This window comes from Macaca nemestrina, chromosome 1 (genome assembly GCF_043159975.1).
Source record: "Macaca nemestrina isolate mMacNem1 chromosome 1, mMacNem.hap1, whole genome shotgun sequence".
NCBI lineage: Eukaryota > Metazoa > Chordata > Mammalia > Primates > Cercopithecidae > Macaca > Macaca nemestrina.
Window position 1 is genome coordinate 26,804,061 of NC_092125.1, and position 18,938 is coordinate 26,822,998.

Here is an 18,938-nt window from a genome sequence, read left to right on the forward strand (position 1 = left end):
ATTGCTACAAAGAGAATAAAATACCTAGGAATAAAGCTAACAAGGAAAGGGAAGGACCTCTTCAAGGAGAACTACAAACCACTGCTCAAGGAAATCAGAGAGGACACAAACAAATGGAAAAACATTTCATCCTCATGGGTAGGAAGAATCAATATTGTGAAATTGACCTATTGCCCAGCAGATTCAATGCTATTCCCATTAAACTACCATTGACATTCTTCACAGAATTAGAAAAATCTACTTTAAAATGCAAGTGGAACCAAAAAAGAGTCCACAGAGCCAAGACACTCCTCAGCAAAAATAACAAAGCTGGAGGCATCAGAATACCCCACTTCAAACTATACTACAAGGCTACAGTAACCAAAACAGCATAGTAATGGTACAAAAACAGACGCATAGACCAATGGAACAGAATAGAGGTCTCAGCAATAAGACTACACATCCGCAACAAACATCTGATCTTTGACAAACCTGACAAAAGCAATGGGGAAAGGATTTCCTATTTAATAAATGGTGCTGGGAGAACTGGTTAGCCATATGAAGAAAGTAGAAACTGGACCTCTTCCTTATACCTTACACAAAAATTAACTCAAGATGTATTAAAGACTTAAATGTAAAAGCCAAAACTATAAAAATCCTAGAAGAAAATCTAGGCAATATCATTCAGGACATAGGCATGGACAAATATTTCATGATGAAAATGTCAAAAGCAATGAGAGCAAAAGCAAAAATTGACCAAAGGAATCTAATTAAACTAAAGAGCTTCTGCACAGCAAAAGAAACGATCATCAGAGTAAACAGACAACCTACAGAATGGGAGAAAAATTTTGCAATCTATCCATCTGACAAAAGTCTAATATCCAGAATCTACAGGGAACTTAAACAAATTCACAAGAAAAAAAAAAAAACATTAAAACACGGGCAAAGGACATAAACAGACACTTCTCAAAACAACTTGATTTTATTACATTAAAAGAAACTTCTAGGTCTAGTAAATAGGGGCTAGACTTGGTACTTGTTGAACCCTTGAATTTTGGAGGCAATATATACCACATTTACACTTGTGTCTGCGACCCAGTGTTAAATGAGACACAGGTCAAGAGACAACTCTTTGGCTGGTCTAGGATATTGTATAAATAGATCTATCACTCTGCCCTTATATGACAAAAAAAAAAAAAAAAACGAAAAAAACCTTATGGGAATCACAACACCTGCAGTAGATTGGAATATTGTATGTATCCTGAGGGAAATCATAATAGGAGAATCACACTAAAGATATCTAGAGTTTTGAAGTAAAGCTGATCCCTCTTCACTTTCTAAAACAGGTAATTATTCTGCTTTTAAAAACATCATTTGTTCTGTAACTAGGTCTTGTCCAGGAATCTTTTAGGCATAATTAACTTCAGCCTTGGTCAAGACTGACAATACTCCAAAAGTACCTGACAAAAGCAAACTCAAAAATTCTCTAAGGAGACATACCTTCAAATCAGGATCTACAAAATTCTCACAACTGAAGCCCCACTGAATAGGAGCTTACAATCCAAAGTTAGAAAACAGATGGGGAATTTCACCATGAGCCAGAGAAAGCAGACATAAAAATATTAGGATTATACCCCCCACCAGTTTATAATTGAACAATAAGACAGAGGCTACCAAATAAAAATGTTTAAAATGACTACAGAAAGAAAAACTAAATATATATATGTGTATATATATACATACATATGTGTGTGTATATATATACATATATGTGTGTGTGTATATATATACACACACACACTAAATATAGAGCAGGAAGTTTTGGAGGGGAAATACCTGAAATGAAAACTACATCCATTGAAATTACAACAGTAGATGTGTTAAGTTGGAATGTAGATAAAAGCATAAGGAAAATTAATTAACTGGAATACATATCTTTAAAAAATTACCGAGAATGCTATATTGACAGGTAAATAGATGGAAAATACAAATGAGAAATAAAGAGACATGGAGGATAAAATGAGAAGACTTAACACATATCTCAAAAGGTTTTCTGAAGGAGATAAGTTATTGGAAGAGATAATATCTGAAATTTTTAGCCTTGATAAAAGAATTGTGAAATTTCAAAACCAAACAGTCCTAAGTAGGATAAAAAAATAAGCTCACACCTAGACAACATAGTAAAATGGTAGAACAGTAGAGATATAAAGAAAATATTAAAGACATCTGGAGAGAAGCAGCACATTATCTACAAAGAAATAATGTATAGTCTGGGTCTGGTCTCAATATATTCAATGGTAACAATAGAAATCAAAAAATAATGAAACAATATACTCAGTGCAGAGCTAAAGTAACTCTCAATTTGCTGTTGAGAGAATTCCATGTCCAGTTAAACTACCATTTAAGAATGATAATGAATTAAATGTTTTCAGATCCATATTGTATGAGTTTACCATTAACAGACACTTACTAGTGAACTTGGAAATATCTGCCTTAGTAAGAAAGAATCTCAATCTATAAAGAAGGAAGTGTGAGCAAAGAGACTGAAAAAAAAAATCAGTAATTCCAAGCAAACTGCCAAATGTTATAATATAATCACAATAGCTATTAACTTAAGAAGTACAAAAACAAGTTCAAACTAAAATATGTAAGGTTGACATTTAAGACAGAATCATGGTGATTAGAGTTCCAGTGTTTCAGGGCTCCTGTATTTTTCCAATGGAGGGAAGAGAGAGTGATTAATTATACACTTTGTTAAAGAAAGTTTGCGTATTAGAATTTTAAGAGAAACACAAAAAGACAAGAAACTGAATGCATAACTGTAAAATTACTAGGGTTGGAAGAGGTTATAAGATGCTTAATGCATGACTGCAGTAGACCAAGTGGCTACAGAAATTGATATATTCATAATGAACTGGATGTTTCTAACCCACCTATCATTAAGTTGAGCATACCCACAGGCACTCCATCATCTAGTGGAAGTAAACATATTCAAGATCTGACTGTTGCAGTTCCCAGGGTGGACAAGCAAGTAGCTCACACTCCTAACATGTCTACTCCAGCCACATAGTGACATTCTACCTTCTCCCACATCCATAGCCTTATAAAAAGTTGTCTAGGACCATATTTTGAGTCTTATTTACAGGAGGCTTATCATGACATAGATAGAAAAGCACTTTTACAATGCAACAGTGGTGGCTCTGAAAGACAGTGAAAACTAAAATTCTTCCAATGGGACAAATGTGAAATGCTTTAATTTGTGATCAGGATGAAAGGAGAAATGTTCTTAGGTAAACATCTACATCTACTAGCAGGTTTTTAAAGAAGCAAAACAGGAAAATTGATGACAAAGGGTCTTAGAGAAGAGCTATGTATATGAACTTCTGGCAATGGTCGCAGAGTATATTTGTGTCTCATGTGATGTAAGTACTCAAACAAAATTCTCCTCCATGGAGAATATTCTTCAAAATCAAGTAAGATGATCCATTTGTTGTTGTTGTTGTTGTTGTTGTTGTTTTGTTTCAAATTAGTACTGACCTTTAATCAAAGAACTATAAATTCCCAGGTAGTCTTGGAAGTAAGACGGCTCAGTATTTGGTAACGCCTGTATTTGACTTTTCTTCCTCCTTTGCAACTGTGCAAGGTTTCTGTCTGGGTTTCTTCAGAAGATCTCTGCCTCCTTGTCCTGGCATTATGGAGACTCAGGCCCTAACGAAGTGCATTTAAGAGGTTTTAAATAATTAAATAATGCCAAGCGGATGGTGATCAGCTCAAGGCAGATATGCTACAAAAAGCCAACTGAGGTCCCTCCAAGCTCATGGATGGAGCAAGGCTGACACTTCCCAATGGGCCTCGGGTTTCTCCACATGCTGTGCAGATCCCACAGTGAAGTTGCTAAGGCTCTCCATTCATCTGCAGAAGCACACTCTTTTTTCATAGCTGGAAGACTGTGCTTACGGTCTTTAATCTTCTCTCTGAAAAGCATCCAATTTAGGAATTTTCGCAGTAATCATTTCAGAGTAATGAAAAATGGACAGAACAATAGAACATTTCAAATGTGATATGCGCACTCTGTGCACTTCTCTCTAATGTATGTTTAAAAAGATGTATTAGTCATCCTGAGGAACCCTCTTTTGTCTCCTCACACAATCAAATTGCACCTGCATGCAGACCACAAACATCATAATACAGTTAATTTACCCAATGTACTCATTTCTCCCTCATAACAATGCCCATAAGATAGCATTCAATTTTGTTTTAAAGTTTTAAAGTTTCCTCACATACAAGATTGGGCTGGAATGAACATTTTTTCACTTTGCAGTGTTGCAAAGCACCATAGTAGAGGCTAATGTGTGCCATTGTGCCTGGTTCAAGTCTTTTTTTTTTTTTTTAACTTTTAAATTTCCATAGGTTTTGCAGGAACTGGTGGTATTTGGTTTCATGAGTAAGTTCTTTAGTGGTGATTTGTGGGATTTTGGTGCATTCATTATCAGAGCAGTATACACTGAATGCAATTTGTAGTCTTTTATCCCTCACCCACCTCCCACCCTTTCCCATGCTTCCCCAAAGTCCATTGTTTCATTCTTATGCCTTTGCATCTTCATTGCTTAGCTCCCACTTAAGAGTGAGAACATAACGAAGTTTGATTTTCCATTCCTGAGTTATTTCACTTAGAATAATAGTATGCAATTCCATCCAGGTTGGTGTGAATGCCATTAATTCATTCATTTTTGTGGCTGAGTAGTATTCCATGGTATGTATATAAACCACAGTTTCTTTATCCACTCATTGATTGATGTATGCTGGTTCCATATCTTTGCAATTGTGAATTGTGCTGCTATAAGCATATGTGTGCAAGTGTCTTTTTTGTATAATGACTTATTTTCCTCTAGGTAGATACCCAGTAGTGGGATTGCTGTTTCAATTAGTAGTTCTACTTTTAGTTCCTTAAGGAATCTTCACACTGTTTTCTACAGTGATTGTACTAGCTTACACCCCCACCAGCAGGGTAGAAGTGTTCCCTTTTCACCACATCCATGCCAACATCCATCATTTTTTATTGTTTTATTATGGCCATTCTTGCAAGAGTAAGGTAGTATTGCATTGTGGTTTTGATTTGCATTTCTCTGATCATTATTGATGTTGAGCATTTTTTCATGTTTGTTGGCCATTAGTATGTCTTCTTTTGAGAATTGCCTATTCATGTTCCTTAGCCCACTTTTTGATGGGATTGTTTGTTTTTTCTTGCTAATTTGCTTGAGTTCCTTGTAGATTCTGGATATTAGTCCTTTGTCAGATGTATACATTGTGAAGATTTTCTCCCACTCTGTGGGTTGTCTGTTTACTCTGCTGACTGTTCCTTTTGCCATGCAGAAGTTACTTAGCTTAATTAAGTCCTACCTATTTATCTTTGTTTTTGTTGCATTTGCTTTTGGGTTCTTGGTCATGAAGTTTTTGCCAATTACTATGTTTAACCCCAATACCCAATATGGTCTCACACAACAAGGACCACTCCGCTAGCTGGTAGCAAGTTGATTACATTTAATACCATTCTGCATGGATAGGGAAAAAATTTATCCTCACTAGCATAGAGTTGTTATCTATTTAGATTTGTTTTCCCTGCCTACCAAACTTTTGCCAGCACCAATGTGGACCCACTGAATGTTAATAGAAAATTACAATAATCATATAAAGACAGTATCACAAGGGAATAAAGGTTAGGGTCTCCTCACCAGATAAAATCCCCACCCAACTGTGGGTCCGGCTAGATGCAAAGGAAAATGGAACAGATAGTCAGTAATAGAAATCATGGATAAGTTGCCACTTATTTCTGGTTGTCCATGAAAATCACTGACACGTAAATAATGCAGTCTTGTGTTAGTGTAGTCTTGCCAGCCAAAATGATTTCATTGGGTTTTTCCCTCAGAAGCTTACATTATAAAAATAATATGGTCCCTTCGTGTTCCAGGTGCTTTGGGAGCTGGGTGTTAAAGTGCAGACATGGCCAAGTCCAAGAACCACACCACATACAAACATTCCTGAAAATGGCACAGAAATGGCATCAAGAAACCCTGATCGCAAAAATATGAATCTCTTAAGGGGGTAGACCCCAAGTTCCTGAGGAACATGGACTTTTCCAAGAAATGCAACAAGAAGGGCCTAAAGAAGATGCAGGCTAACAATGCCAAGGCCATGAGTGCACTTGCTGAGCCTATCAAGGCCCTCATTAAGCCAAAGGAGTTTAAGCCCAAGATGCCAAAGGGTGTCAGCCACAAGCTCAATCAACTTGCCTACATTACCCACACCAAGCTTGGGAAGCATGCTTGGGCCCTCATTGCCAAGGGGCTCAGGTTGTGTGGGCCAAAGGCCAAAGCCAAGGATCAAACCAAGGCCCAGGCTGCAGCTCCAGCTTCAGTTCCAGCTCAGGCTCCCAAAGATGCCCAGGCCCCTACAAAGACTTCAGAGTATAGATCTCTGTCTGCCAACATGAAGACAGAAGGACTGGTGTGACCCACCCTGGGCTGCTGTCAGCATGGGGCTGGTGTCTTCCTGTGTAATTTGTACAAATAAACCTGAGGCAGGAAAATAATAATAATAATATGTTTTTTCCTCAATTAAAAACTTAAGTTTCAATAGTGATTATACTTTTTCAAATTTTTACATGCTGCCTCCAAAACACTTATATGCCTCCCTGGTAAGAGACTAAGAATGAGTACTTCAGATCAATGCATGGGACTCTACAGTTAGGGTGAAGTTAATTCTCTTGTGGGCTACAGACTCCTAGAAGTACAGCTCTTAGGAGTGTACAGACTACTCATAAATCAGTTAGTCTATTATTGTAGCACTCAATGGGCATAAGTTTCCTGAGTGCTCTCAAAACCATTAACACATTATTTGAGTCACCATGAAGGTGTTCTATCCAAAGCCCTAGCATTTCTTTCTATCTTTAAGGTCAGTCACTTATAAAAAGAGATATTCAAGGTGAGACCATGTCACCTTAAGAAAATATACATGCAGATTCCCACAAGGCAAATAATATGATTTTAAGAAACAAAACACTGAAGTGCTGTTTGATATCTAATTTGAAACTGTATTATGTTAGCAATTACATGAGTGGGGGTTCTTCCAGTAATTTTTCCATGTGATTATCCTGACTGTTAGATTCAAAATGACCTTCATACAAAGACAGACAATATCACAAGCTAATGAGGAGAGGCAGTCCTGTGTAGGCAGGGCAGGAATGAGTCACAGGAATCCTTCATAAAAGTAATTATGCACCTGCTGGGGAGTGTTTTCTGACTCCAGTAAATATTGGTGTGCCTTTCCTCGGCACTGCAAGATGAAAATTTGTTGAAGGCTGTGACCTACCATAGTTTTCACAAAAGTGTTTTTGGGGGCTATTTTGTTTACTAGAATTACACAAATACAAATCAGTCAAGCCTGAGCTACAAGTGGACAATAGAGTTAAATATGTTATCAGACATAAAGGACCAAAAAAAAAAAAAAAATCAGAAACCAACAAGCTATAGATTGAGGGACAATAGCCAGGAAGGAAATTTTACCAATTTACTAACTAGAATCTGGGATGAGGAGAAACTTCTATTCTCATAACAGAACCCAGACACAGAGTGATGGCAAGATCCTAAAGTCAATTTAACAATGTAAGGACTTTATTGTTTGCAGAGGCAGGTAGGGAATAGTGTCACTGAAAACACCCAGATTTTGTTCTGTTAAAAATCCTGTTGAGCTGGGCACAGTGACAGATGCTTGTAGTCCCAGCTACTAGAGAGGCTGAGGCAAAGGATCACTTGAGCCCAGGACTTTGAGACCATCCTGGACAGAATGAGTCCTCATTGCTAAGGCAAAAAAAAATTAATAATAATTTTGTTTTAAAAAATTAAAAATTTACAAAAAATTCAGTTGACTTTTTTTTTTTTTTTTTTTTAATGGAGTCTAACTCTCTCCCAAGTTGGAGTGCAGTGGTGCCATCTTGGCTCACTGCAACCTCTGCCTCACAGGCTCAAACAATTCTCCTGCCTCAGCCTCCCAAGTAGCTGCGATTACAGTCACCTGCCACCATACCCGGCTAATTTTTGTACTTTTAGTAGAGATGGAGTTTTGCCTTGTTGGCCAGGCTGGTCTCGAACTCCTGGCCTCAAGAGATTTCCCCCACTTTCGTCTCCCACAGTGCTGAGATTATAGACCTGAGATACTGCCTGACTCCCACTGACTCTTGACCTTTGTGAGTAGTCTTTACTGTTTCATCTGCTACTATCTCTTGTGTTCACCACACCCAATATTTATTTAAGATTTGATACTTAGTTAACTTTCTTTTTATCACGCTAAGCACTTCCATTGTTCAGAATGACTTTTGCATTTCCATAGTCAACTCTTTCAGATCAGTTTCTTGGTTTTGCCATCTCTAGGAACCTTCAGTACCCCAACTTTGGTCATCCACTCCCACAGCCGCATCCTGAACCTCCTAGACACTTGTTACAACTCTGCCCTTGAAATGTTCAGTTCCCACACACTACTATTCAATCCCAGGATCCTGTCCGTCTTGCTGTCTCATTCAGTTACTCCTTCACCTGCTCCTGATCCACAAGCCCTCCTGTTCCTTTTTCCCTTCAGAGACCATTCTTGTCTTCATATCTTTCCTCGTTCAACTTAGAGTCCGTATCTCCACACTTGAATTATTTTCTTGCCAAAATTTTACTACCTTGTCTCACTGTCTTTTCAATGTTCTCACTTGGTAAATAGCCTAACACTGAATTAACCTGTATCAATTATTATTTAACTTCTCTGGCCTATCAAATAATCTTCCTCACCTTGGTCCCTCCTTATTCTTAATGGAGAAAATAGAATGCCTTTTACTTAATCGAGAAAATTGAAGCCATGAAGTGGAAATGCCCTCAATGCTTTGCCATCCCCTCTACAACCTCACATGCATTTGTCAATCCCCCTTCTTGTTACCTCACTGCCTCTCCAATTAAGTTGTGTTTCTCTAGTTCTCTGAGTACTTCTTCATCCATGCTCTGGATTGGGTAACTTTCCGCTCCCACTTAAATGTGTTTTTGCACAATTAAAAACTTTAATTTAGTAATTTTTTAAAGTAATTTAGTTAATCATCTATGGAATGTTTTCCGTCAGTATATTCACAGTCCACATTGCCCTTTTTTAAAAATTTTCCTTTTCTTTTGGCCAGTTTCTCCAAAGCACCATTTAATAAGAGCAAGTTTTTGAGCACCTACTATGAACTAGGTGTTTTACATAAATTAGCACCTACCACATGAGGTAGCTATTATTATTGCAGTTCTACAGATTAGGAAACTGGATCTTAGATGCAGTTATGTAAATTACTTAGCATTCCACAGTGACTGTGGCAGATTTGGGACTGGAACCTAGGTCTGTCTACACTGAAGTTTGTCTCTTTCTTTTAGTAATTTTGCCTTGGTTGCCCTCTCCCTGATCTACAGTGCATGTTTTTCCTGTTTCCATCTCTTTACGTCTGCAAAAAGGCAAAGTAAAGGAGAGTTGATAGCAGTAAAAACAATCACTTACCGAGGTAAAGAGCTTGTTCAACTAATGGGAACAGAAGGAATCAGAAGGACCTAGGCTGACCTCAGCCTGTCTTCTCCTCAAGGAATCCAGGGTGAATGAATGGTGACCTGGAACAAAGACAGTGACTCCCACTTCCCACAGTGCTCCATGCTATGCTCTTAAAGATGGTGTACCAGCAAATGGGGCTGCAAACTGGCCCAGCCTCCCTCAGATTAGCCTCAGATCTTACAGCAAATGGAACTCAAAGGCGCAAAGAGAGATATTAGGTACTTAGCTCCACGCTGAATCTACACCACTCACACTCAGGTGTTCTGGTGAGGATGGGCACCTTGACAGACCTGTGAGTCACTCCCTGACTGCTCACTGGGGATCTATTAAGGAGGAAACACTGTACTATGAAGGGGAATCCAATAGAAAGCTTATCATTGACCATTTTATATAATAGTGGGGCAGATGGATCATGTGCATAATGAATTGTATTAAAGATAGAAAATAAGTTCCTAAGAGAAATACAGGTAAAGTACAACTTGTGGCCAAAGAAGGGAAATATTACCATGGCAGGAAAAAGAGCTTTCTTAAACACATAGAATTTAAACCGGAGCAGAGAGAATTTGGAACTGTAGAGACAGTTTTAAAGGACAGGTCATGGGACCATACCAATAGGAGCTACCAGCTAGGAATGTGATGCGATGTGTGTGTGTGTGTGTGTGTGTGTGTGTGTGTGTGTGTGTGTGTGAGATCTGAAGAGAAACCTGAACATGAAGTAGTTATGGTAAAGAGCTAAAAGTCTGAGCTATCTAAAACATTGAAAATGGGATGGCTAGGAGAGGAAGATGTTTTTGGAAAAGCCCTCCAATCTCTTTCTCTCTTTCTAAGACCACTCCTGTCTCCTCATCTTTCCTTATTCAGAGTAGATTGGGTTCAACCCTTGATGGCTCCTGCATGCCAGGCTAAAAAGTATGGGCCCTGGGCATTAGAATTGGGGAGATTATGAAATACACTGTTTGTGTTTGCTTTTTGACCAGGCATGAGAAACTCAGAGCTATTCTTTAAGAAGGTTAATCTAATAGCAGTATTTGAAGAAATTAGAACACTAGAGAGACAGCAAATCAAGCTCAAAGTTGTAATGATTATGAATACTATTAGGTTTTTTTTTTTTTTGAAATTGTGAAGTTTTTCCACTCACCATAATATCAAAGACTATCTATTAAAACCCATATTATACCATTCTCTGTCTCATTTATGCAATTGACATTTCAAAGACACAAATTTTATCATCAGCTTTTGTAAACCTCATAGCCTTATTTCTTTAAAAAAGATACAAAAGGACAAATGACACTATGAACTGAAAAAATATGTAAGTAATAAAATACAGACTTCAGCAGTACAGAGAAAGAAATATACTTTGGCGAAGTGTTTAACTACTGAGGCACTTGTTAAAATACAGATTATCAGGCTCATGAGAGCTAAGTCAGCAAGTTTTTCTGTAAAGGGCCAGAAAGTAAATAATTTAGGCTTTGTAGGACACTTGATCTCTGTCAAAAATACTAAATTCTGCTCTTGTAGCAAAGAAGCACCCACATAAAAGTCATAAAAGAAAAGGTATGGTTATGTTATGAGAAAACTTAATTTATATAAATGGTACATGGGCATTCAATAGTAGCAAAAATTAGGGGCTGAAAATTTGATGAGAGATGGGATATTTACCTAATCTTAAAGTATATCCCCATATATTAAATGCTTAGTAATTAATAATTAATAATTAATTAATTAGTAATTAATAATTAATTAATAATTAATACTTCACCAATAGAGAAACCTAGAAGACATAATGTTAGCCACGTGGTAAAAAATAAACATCACCAGAAATCATATGCTACTTGAAATAATACAATAAAAAGAGCACAGCATCATTTCTGTGATATCCCTGCAAAAGATACAAAACCCAAATCCATTCAGGAGAAAATGTCTGTCAAACATGAACTGAGGGATGTTCTACAGAGTAACTCTTATGGACTTTTCAAACATTTCAGTGTCGTTAAAAGAGAAAGAGAAACTGAAGAAATTATCTGATCAAAAGAGACTAAAGTGATATGGCAGATAAATATAATACATGATCCTGGACCTTTCAAAGGACATTATTGGGAGAAGCAGCAAAATCTGATTAGGATCAGTAGATTAGAGAGCAACATGGTATCAATGTGAATTTTCTGATTTGTATGGTTGTACTGTGGTTATATAGGAGAATGTTCTTGTTTTTAGAAAATGCACACTGAAGCATTAAGGTGTGATGGGGCTTAATATCTTTAACTCTCTTGAATGGCTGAGAAAAAAACAAAATGTATAAATGCAGGGAGTGAGAGAACAATAACACAATATGGTAAAATATTAGTAATTGCAGTATCTGGTTGTAGAGTATACAAGAATTCTTCAGACCCTTTTTGCCACTTTCCTATCAGCTTCAGGTTATTCAAAATAAAATGTTAAAAAATGTTTGGCTGTAATACATCAACTAAAGACAGAAAAAAATGTCCAAATCCCTGGGAATAGAGAAAGAAAGAAATTTTAAAGCAATGAGAGGGTGATATGATCAATTCATACATTGGACAGATCATTTCATCAGAAATTTCCATCTGACTTTGAACAGAAGCTTCCCAACTTCCAACAACATGTGATTCAATTAAGGAAAAAACAAAATTGAACCTTGTAAAACAGAAAATACTAACGAAACCATGATGTACTTCAACACGGCTCAAAATAACTTCATCAATGTTAAAGAAGCTAAACAGATCAAAATTACAAGCAAGAGTTATAAAAAGTAGCATATGACTATGATGTCATGTGTATTGCCAATGTCCTAGAGTTGCCATTATATTTAAATTTAAACTAAAAATTATTTACCTAAGAAGGGGGCAAATCTAGGTATTATTGAACTCCAAATTTATGCAATTTGTAGATCCCTATCTAGAAAAAAGAATACAAAATTATGTACAACAATTAATATTTATTAAGAAAGACAAAATAAATTATGGTAAACTACAAATTTTAAGAAGCTGAGAAGTATAAAAAAAAGACGAATGTTTTTATAAAGTAGATGCTTGGCATGGCTTTTTCATGCTTTTCCCTATACTTTGTGGCTGCATATCTTTACCTTTCCATGTGACAAAATTCTGTATTATCATAATCTACACAGAGAAAGAAATGCACTGTGCTAGTGAGAAGCCCTAACATTGAAACTTTATTGACTACAAGTGGATCTGTCACTGTCCATGGATAAAATGTTTCTCAAAGATGTTACTATGCTTGCAGAGAACATTGAAGGATGACCTCTGAGCTTATAAAAGGCCTAGATAAGTTAGAAATCCAGGAGCTATACGGAACCATCCAAGTATGTTGACCCTTGAAGCATTTTGTGAATATATAAAGGTGAATAGCTAAAGAATACGCTTTTGAGACCTGATGGGACTTGGTTACTATTTACGTACAAGAGTGACACAGATAAAAGTCTATTGCTAACTAAGTTTAGAAGAGTTCCTTCAACAAGAATAAATAAAAATTCTGAGCAATAAGAAGGCCTGGAGTTGGGGGGAGGTACATAAAATATTAGTACGTCTTACAATCAAGGGCTCCTTGGATTCATTTGGCAGTTTATTTTGTTCTCTTGCTTATTATGAGCAATTCTAGCTCACAATTCAAGGAATTTATGACAACTAAAACAAAGTATTTATAACAAATGAAAATATACAGGGATTTAAAACCTCCCTGGGTTAGGGGCTGGATTAGGACCCATTAGGAGATTTAGGATCTGGTCTAAGTCGGGTCCCAGCAGTGAGATGGCATTCAAAAGCAAGCAGGAGCAGAAAGAGCCAGAGAATTACTTGATCTAAAGCCCTATGAAAGGTATAAAGTGAGAAAGCTAATTCTAGAGCAGGAGGAAGAAGGTCAAGAGTGAAGTCACATAGAACTTGGGGGACTGCCAGGAACAGGACTTAGAGCTCCAGTGTTGCCCTGGTTAAAGTCCCACATAGCTCAGCCTTCCTGTCCTGGTTCCTGAAAGAGCCCAGGAATGCAGCCAGAAATCATCTGCCATATCTAAGCAGTTGAAAGAATTGCACCTGTTTAATCACAAAAGGCAAAGCTAAAGAAGAGCTTGAATTATTCTCAGATTAAAGAGCTGCTGCCATGCAGAAAAAGGAGCAAATTTATTCCATATTTCCATGGAAAAACTAAAATCAGCATGTGAAATTTACCAGGAGACAGATTTTGAGTCCTTAAAGCAGGAACTTGACTGGAATTATTTGCCTTTGTTCACCTAGAAGAGTGCCTGGAACATCCTAAATTGCCAATGCTACTTGTTAAATTGATTAATATAAATAAGAAATGACTGTTCCGCAATTACAGTAATTTGATTATGGAATAGAACCTGATGATTCTTTCTGAGCTTTGGGTATTTTAATCAGGGATTTGACCACAATGACAGTCTTAGACATGAAATTGAACATGCACCAGGCACTATTCAAAGTGTCTTCCATATATTATTACATTTCATTCTCACAGCCGCCCTTGAAGCAAGTTGTACTATTAATCCCATTTTACAGATGAGGCAACTGAGACACAGAGAGATTATAGTACTTGTTCAAAGTCATACAACAGTAAGGATTTGAACTCAGGGGACCTGTTTCTTGCCTCTCTGTCTTGCTATATCCCATTATCCCATCTGATAGAGAAGAGCTGGAATTGAGTCCAATATCACATGAGAGGTTAGTTGAGTGTTCTCTTCCTACATACTATGATTCTCAGACCATGCTGGATATCAGCTTTTGCTAATGTCAGATCAACCACCTCGTTTTTGGCTAGTTTAATCTATGTTAGCAAGACTGAATATTTAGACATATTAAACAAAACACCAATAAGATGCCACAACACAAGATGCATGACACTACATACACAAAAAAAATTGAATAAAAACTAAAATCTATTTTGATGTTGGGGGGGGCTCTCCTCCAGGTCTTCAACTTTATCAAAAAGTAGCATTTATTTGTTTTCTTCAGTTTCTAAGAACTTGGAGTGTTCAGTGGCACCAGCACAACCCCCATTAAAAATGCTCACTCAGCCTCGCCCACATGCCTAGCAACCTTCTGTTTATTCCACTACAGTCAATTCAAAGTCACAAGAATGACACAGGTTATAAATTGCAGGAGCACAGGTGATGTGTGCAGTGAGGCAGCCTGACTGAGAATGCATGCCCAGTGAAGAAAAATCACTCTGAAGAGTTCAGGGTCAATAATTATGCTGATAGGGAAATCAGCGAAGAGGCAGGTGTCCTGGATAACAGGACATATTTCTTAGCCAGGAAATTATATTTTAAATGAAGGTAAGAAAACATGCTGCTTTAAGGTTGCCAGGTAATCCCAGGAAATATAATGTAGGATTTGTTCCCAAGAAAAGGATTAGGGTAATAGCAATTATTGTGTACCTATGAGGTATTGTAGACTGTACCAGACATGTTGTCATTATCTAATTTAATTTCCCCAAAGCCCAAGGTCACTCAGATAGTAAATGGCAGAGTTACAATTTGAACTCAGTTCCTTATGATTCCACATCTACTCTCCTCCTACTATATTAAGCTGCTCAATATATTGAGCAATATCTTGACAAATTTTGCCTTTAAGAAAGCATTCTGGTGGCCAGTGATGATGAGCGTTTTTTCATGTGTCTGTTGGCTGCATAAATGTCTTCTTTCGAGAAGTGTCTGTTCATATCCTTTGCCCACTTTTTGATGGGGTTGTTTGATTTTTTCTTGTAAATTTGTTTACGTTCTTTGTAGACTCTGGATATTAGCTCTTTGTCAGATGGGTAGATTGTAAAAATTTTCTCACATTCTGTAGGCTGCCTGTTCACTCCAATGGTAGTTTCTTTTGCTGTGCAGAAGCTCTTTAGTTTAACTAGTTCAACCATTGTGGAAGACAGTGTGGCGATTCCTCAAGGATCTAGAACTAGAAATACCATTTGACCCAGTCATCCCATTACTGGGTATATACCCAAAGGATTATAAATCATGCTGCCATAAAGACACATGCACACATATGTTTATTGTAGCACTATTCACAATAGCAAAGACTTGGAACAAACCCAAATGTCCATCAATGATAGACTGGATTAAGAAAATGTGGCACACCATGGAATACTATGCAGCCATAAAAAAGGATGAGTTCATGTTCTTTGTAGGGATATGGATGAAGCTGGAAACCATCATTCTGAGCAAACTATCACAAGGAGAGAAAACCAAACACCGCATATTCTCACTCATACATGGGAACTGAACAATGAGAACACTTGGACACAGGGTGGGGAACATCACACACGGAGGCCTGTTGTTGGGTGGGGGAGGGGGGAGGGATAGCATTAGGAGATATACCTAATGTAAATGACGAGTTAATGGGTGCAGCACACCAACATGGCACATGTATACATATGTAACAAACCTGCACGTTGTGTACATGTACCCTAGAATTTAAAATATAATAAAGAAAAAAGAAACTATTCTGATTTTTTCAGGGTCTAATGCTACATAACATATCTGAAGTGGTTGTCTTTTGAAATCGTGCAGCCAAATTAATTTGTAGAAATGTTAAAGATAAGCATTATGGGATTATAAGCAGCTTCTTGATGGTACCAAAGCTGCAAGTGTCCCTGGACTTTTCAAGAAGTAAGTTGTGGCCAACCAGCATACTCAAGCTAGAAATGATGGAGATAGTGCTTAGCTCTCATCAGCTCTGCTGTAGTATCTACCTTGCAGATTGAGATGTGGGCCTCTGTAGACTGAAACCCGCATCACTCCAGAAATTAATTCCCGATTATGTGATGAAGGAACCCAACAAGGAAACACAACTGCAACAGAGAACCTTAGGCAAATATACTCATGAAGACAGAACTGAGGGGACCTAGGACTGCCATAGAAGGCCAGCTTTAGCTAATGCAACCTCTGATGGAAGGAGAGTGAAAAGTTTGGATATTAGACCATTAGGGAGAAACAAAAGTTACATATTAAGAAAAGAAGATTCCAAAGGTACATACCAGCTGTCTTCAGAGTTCTCTGTAGCTATGGAAATAAAGCAGGGAGCAGAGATTAGATGCATCAGAGATTCATCTTTCAGGCCACCAAAGAAATAACTTCCTAATAATCAGAGCCAACTGAAAACTGAATGACTTGTGTGAAGAAGTTGGAAGATCCCTGTTAATGAAGGTGTCATCTCTCTCTTGGTTAAAATGAGAGCGAGAACAAAAAAGAAACAACTTAGCCAAATTGCCATTGCTATGGGTACTATGACGCTGTCACATAATTCTTGTGTTTATGATTCTCTCCAGTGCCTCCTATCTTTCTCTTTAAAAGACAAAAAAAAAAAAAAGACCTACAACAATCGCTCCATGTTTGGAAAATTATCTTTCCTGACTTTTCTGTTAGTAGAATGCAGTAAGGATACTGTTCACAGTAACTTCCCCAACTAAGATCGGATTATGCTTCTTTCCAGTCACCCTATTTGGCTCCCATACTCATCACTTCATGGCATATTACTTTTACCAGCATGTCCGTGGCTTACCCAGAAATGCAACACATTGGATTTTGTTGTTCTATAACAGCTGTGGGAGAATCAAGTGTAGACAGCAAAAGTTAGAACACAGATCATGATAAAATATCCCCCTTACCAATTATATATTGTTCTCTTTGGACCACTATTTTCCCTCATCCCTGAATTTACTCATTGTCAGTTTCCAGATAATACTTTTCTTTGCTTTTCAGATTCACTCTGAGTGCATACGTCAAAATTCTTGGGCTAGGTCCTCTGGCCTCCATTGCTGACTCTTGTTGCATTACCACTTTTATATTCAAGGAACCATGGAATTTCAGAGCTAGAAGAGAACCTGGAGATCATTTACACCAAATGCCTAATTTTATGAATGGGAAAACTGAAGCTACTAGAGCTGATATGATTTGCCCAAGGTCATAGGATTAGCAGCATAACTGGAACCACTGTTTTAATGTGTTGACCTGACTTCCCTGTCATAGGGATGTTGTCCATTTTCAGCTACTGGGCACTAATGACATCTAAGCTACCCTAACACCTGCCATCTGATCATTTCCTCTATTGAAGTCCCAAGCAACCAGGATCTGGCTGATTCATCTCTTAACACAGTAGGAAAAACACATATATAGACCTTTCTTCATCAAAGACAATTGCTCCTTTTGGCTGTGAGATCATTGTACAGAGGTACCAGTTCAATAAGAAAGCTTGTTTTGCTTTTGCACACTAAGATTAACATGTGTGTATGTGTGTGTGTTAAAGGAGAGATTTAAACAAAAGAGTAATATGAATGAAAAATCATGTAAAATAAAGCAAAATTAATCATAAAAAGAAGACATTTTTCTTCCCAGCCACCACCTAAATTAAATACTTTGTGTTTTTATTTATTAAAAATTTTATATACATTTGAACAAAAGTGACTTATTTTCTAAATTCTTAAAAAGAACAAATCTGGGATATCAAAAATCTCGAGCCAAATCTGTGCCATACATTTTTGTCTTTCATTTTGAGTTCCTAATCAGTACTAAATTGCTACAGATGGCACAGATATTGTCATCCTATAAACATCAGTTCATCTAGAGACCAACCAGCCCACAGCCCATCTGGAGGAAGAAAATAAACCAATATCCACTGTTTACCATCTATATGCTAGCCTCTTCCATATACATTATCTCACAGTAATCCCCACAATAATCCTGCAAGGTAGATATTGTTATTCCATTTGTTTTTAATAGAAAGAGGGAACTGAGCTCATATACTTCACAAATGGTAGAGCTAGAATTTGAGTGTAGATCTAGGTGATCTCTTTTTTTCTCTACATCATGCCATGTGTTACCCTCAAAGATCGCCAACATACCACAGCAGATTTGCTGAGCAGGAATGTGTCAATCATTAGAAAATGAGACAAAACAAGGAAAGGACACTGTGGAAACTGAGAAGAATGTCCAAATGGTTTGTGAGTCTAAGCAGAAGAAGTATCTCCCATGGCATGGAGGAGTTCCATTTTATTACTACATGGACTGCAAAATGTGGCTTTTGTTGTAAGGAGACTGGATATCCCAAGTTCCCTGGCTTAATCATTACATATTATATAAATATATCAGAATATCACATGTACCCTCAAATATGTACTAGATAGATACATAGATTATACATATATTTTAGAAAACACAAGAAAAATTTTCAAAAGCATGTTCTCAAAATATGGTTTTTAGTGACTAACAGTCCACGTGAATAAGTGTACCATAATTTTAACTATTCCTCTTTGGTTGGCTCTTTGGGTTTTGGTTTAGATTTTCTGTGTTTGTTTTGTTT

The 18,938-nt window shown here is 37.3% G+C and overlaps 1 long non-coding RNA gene and 1 pseudogene across 3 annotated transcripts in view; both read left to right on the forward strand.

Annotated features, from left to right (window-relative positions):
• The window catches only part of LOC105493019 (uncharacterized), a 92,044-nt gene that overhangs the window by 4,915 nt on the left and 68,191 nt on the right, over positions 1–18,938 (forward strand). The gene's annotated exons all lie outside the window — the stretch shown is intronic.
• LOC105493018 (large ribosomal subunit protein eL29 pseudogene) lies at positions 5,980–6,489 on the forward strand (annotated as a pseudogene).